We start from the raw sequence: 4,593 nt of genomic DNA on the forward strand, positions 1-4,593 counted from the left end.
ATGCTTATGCTATTGTCTTGGAGTCACCCAGGGCTAACAGAACAGAAGTCCAAAACTGTCTTCAGCATCAACACTGCCTGTTTTATATCCTCGGAAGAATAACCCATATGCATATATTATGATATAGCATCAGATTATAAATAGATACAGAAATTGGACAATCCTCTTAAATATGTAGTAAATTGGTTTTGGGCTTTTGTCATTCTTTGGATATCTAAATTATTATATCATGTGATCTATCTTCTTGCAAGTGTCCTGTAGATGTGACTCTCATCTGGTGGAATTTTTAGGGAACAGCCCTTTTTCAAAACTTTAACTAGGACAAACTGTAGAATAATTGGATAATTTAGGTAGTTATGACACATTAAATATGCATGATTATTGTCATAAAAGGTATATTAAGAATAATGATATAGTAAGAGGTGAAGGCCTAAGGTAGTCCTTAGATTGCAAATAACACAGATGGAACCTTTTTGCCAGTTACATCTGTGAAACTAGCAAAGAAAACCCCAATCATTTGTTGAAAAAAAACTGCATTTATTATAATCCACGTCCAATGAGTTCACATGAACGTCAAAACAGTTTTATGTACCTGAAAGTTCTTTTTTGTTGTGGCTTTCATAATTTTACACACTTGACTTTAATCAGAAAATAGTATCAGCACTCCCTGCAAAATACAAGTAGATGTAGGTCCAGATAGGACATATCTAAACCTGTAAGATCCTTTTGCAGAGTAAACAATACATAAAGTACAATATTCATTTGTATTGCATTTCATATTAATGCAAAATTAGAAATACAGGCAGGTATACCAGCAGAAAGAAGATGGTCCATTATGCATTAACCACTTGGAAGCTTTGGCCTACGTCATGACCAGGCCATTTTTTGCTATTCAGCACTGCTCTACTTTAACCACTTCTGGGCCAGAAAGATTTGCTGCCTTAATTACCAGGCCATTTTTTGCGATTCGGCACTGCGCTAATTTAACGGACAATTGCGCGGTCGTGCGATGCTGTACCCAAATAAAATTGGTGTCCTTTTTTTACCACAAAAAGTGCTTTCTTTTGGTGGTATTTGATCACCTCTGTGATTTTTATTTTTTGCTCTATAAACAAAAATAGAGCGACAATTCTGAAATTAAAAAACAATATTTTTCACATTCTGCTATATAACACCCCCCCCCCCAAAAAAAAAAATTAAAATCAAAATTTTTCAACATTTTAGGCCAATTTGTTGTGTGCTACATATTTTTGGCAAAATAAATCGCAATAAGCATATTTTAATTGGTTTGCACAAAAGTTATGACGTCTACTAACTGCGGGAAAGATTTATGTAATTTTTATTGTTTCATTTTTAACTAGTAATGGCGGCGCTCAGCGATTTTTAGCGGGACTACGACATTGCGGTGGACAGATCGGACCCCTAACTGACATTTTTGACACTTTTGGGGGGACCAGTGACAGGACCAGCTAAAAATATGCTCTGTTACTGTAATAATGCCATTGACAGGGAAGGGGTTAACCCAGGGGCGATCAAAGGGTTAAATGTGTACCTAGGGGCGTGTTTATAACTTTATGGGGGTTGGGCTTGTGAAATGATCACAGAGACCTGTGATCCTATATAGAAGGATCACAGGCACTCTGTGATCATTCCAGAGAGAAGAACGGTCAGCTGTATTTACAACAGCTGACCGTCCTTCTCTCTCAGCGGGGAGCGATCGCGGGTGGCAGGTGGCAATCGGAGCTGCCTGCCCCGTGTATTGAAATCCCCGCTCCCTAGCTGCAGGTGCGCGACCGACATATACCTATGGCAGTTCGCACAGGAGGGCCATCCTGCGTACAGTATTTCTGCGGCGGGCGGTTCGAAAGCTGTTAACTGGCAATTGCCTCATCATGAAACATTGTACACAATGAAATTTTTATAAATTTTTCACACAAATAGAGCTTTCTTTTGGTGGTATTTGATCCCCACTGTTTTTTTTTATTTTTTGCTATAAAAAACGTAAGAAATTTTCAGGAAAAAAAAACCCTGTTTTTTTTTTTTACTTTCACATTTTACTTTTTGTTACTAAAAAACATATCAAATCAAATTTCTTCAAAAAATTAGGCCGAAATGTTTTCAGTCACATGTCTTTGGTAAAAAAAAAAATCCTAATAAGTGTATATGAATTGACTTTATTACCATCCATTACAGTATGCTGCTCCACCCAGGGCTGCTGATAGAAGTTGCAGGGACTGGTACAGAGTCAGACTACTTGCCAGAGCCTCCCCCAAGAAGATATTAAAGCTGTATTTCGCTAAAAATACATTAAAATCATTATTAGCAGACACAAATACAACATAACTTATAGAATTCCTGCTAAATCTAAAAGATAAAACTGAGTTAATAAATAAAACTCCTTGTGGATAAGGCTCATTCACATGGGTGCTGTGGTCTGTACAGTGTGAATCAATGGTTCATTTATGTGGCTTGAGCCACCTGGAGCTGTACGAACACACCTGCAGGTCCTAATTTGACAGGCGTGGGGATGCAGGTGTACACCCCACACACAGACAGTGGGCATTCGGGGGCCACTCAACTGAACACCTATCAAATTAGGGCCTACGGCTATGTTCGTTCAGGGGCTGCATCCCCATAGAATGCCAGGCGGCTCCAGCCCAAACCCCTCCTTTACAAAGCCAGAGTACCTGTGTAAATGAGCCCATAATTATATTTTTCAAAAAAAAGAAAAAAAATTATCAACCCCATTGGAAAAGGGGGAGGGGGTGGGCTTTGGTGAAATATCATTATTACAGATTTATCTAAAAAATGGATCTCTCCAGCGGTGCACTGTCACTACTGAGAGGGATCCTATCTTCATCTGATCTTCTCTCTGGGTTCTTGGGCTCCAGCCGATTGGCCAAACCGCGATGATTTAACTCCTACACGTGCATCTGGGTGTCATGGTCACAGCACAGCTCTCTCAATGGATGGTATGCTGTCCATTGAGAGTGCAGTGCACATGCGCAAGAGATATTGACTGTACCCTTTCAGGTAAGCTATATTATAGGCTTACCTGTAGATACAAGATAAAAAAAAGAGTTTAGTGGAGATCAGTTAGTGAATGGTTAAATATGTTGATATATGGATTTGCAGAGGAAACTGACAGTGAAGGGGGGAGGAAGCAAAGTTGCATAAGTTGCATAGATCAGGAAGCAGTCAGGGGGAGAGGAGTGGGAAGCCCAGTTACATGAAGCACACTAAGCTGCATTGGGACAAGATAAAAGGCAGCTTTGAATCTGGTGTAACAGTAAATTCTTCACCCCATGGGAATGCAGATGATCAGCTGTGACTGTGTCAGGAAGACAGAGCAATGGAGGAGAGAGATGAAAAAATTATACAGGCTGGGCAGTTGGAGCTCCAGGATCAGAGATATGGGAAAGATGAGATGGGACTAGGAACAAAGTTACCTGAGGGGTACAGGAAAAAAGTTACAGAAGGTAACAAACTCATGAGCAGAGATAACATTAGAGCCAGCATTGTAAGGGCAGAGGGGCCGCACAGGGAGGGGGATTAGTGAATGACGACAATTACAGAGCTGGGTTTCTTTCACCAGCAGATAAAAGCTTGGAAGCAGGGAGAGGGGGGGGGGCAGCTTTCAACTGCTGGAGGAAGAGTTCTGTAATTGTCATTCTTCACTAATCCCCCTATCTTTTTCAGGCCCCCCTGTGTGCTCGGGCCTCCTACAAGAGGACCGGTGATCCGCCCTTATCAGTGGACCTGGCTCCTCCACAAACAATACAGCATGCTTATCCACTATAAACATTACAGTATTCTCTATCACAAACATTACAGTATGCTTCTCCCCTACAAACATTACAATACGCTTCCCCCTACAAACATTGAAGTATGCTTCCCCCCTACAAACATTACAGTAGGCCTCCCCCCTATAAACATTAAAATATGTTTCCCCCTACAAATATTACAGTATGCTTCCCCCCTACAAACATTACAGAATGCTTCCCCCCTACAAACATTAAAGTATGCTTCCCCCTACGAACATTACAGTATCCTTCCCCCCTACAAACATTAAAGTATGCTTCTCCCCTACAAAACATTACAGTATGCTCCCCCCCCCTACAATCATTACAATATGCTTCCCCCCTACAAACATGAAAGTATGCTTCCCCCCTACAAAACATTACAATCATTACAATATGCTTCCCCCCTACAAACATGAAAGTATGCTTCCCCCCTACAAAACATTACAACCATTACAATATGCTTCCCCCCTACAAACATTAAAGTATGCTTCCCCCCTACAAACATTACAGTATGCTTCCCCCCTACAAACATTACAGTATGCTTCCCCCCTACAAACATTAAAGTATGCTTCCCCCCTACAAACATTACAATCATTACAATATGCTTCCCCCCTACAAACATTAAATTATGCTTCCCCCTACAAACATTACAGTATGCTTCCCCCCTACAAACATTAAACTATGCTTCCCCCCTACAATCATTACAATATGCTTCCCCCCTACAATCATTACAATATGCTTTCCCCCCACAATCATTACAATATGCTTCCCCCCTACAAACATTAAAGTA

Source organism: Pelophylax lessonae, assembly GCF_965119305.1.
Source record: "Pelophylax lessonae genome assembly, chromosome: 7".
Lineage (NCBI taxonomy): Eukaryota > Metazoa > Chordata > Amphibia > Anura > Ranidae > Pelophylax > Pelophylax lessonae.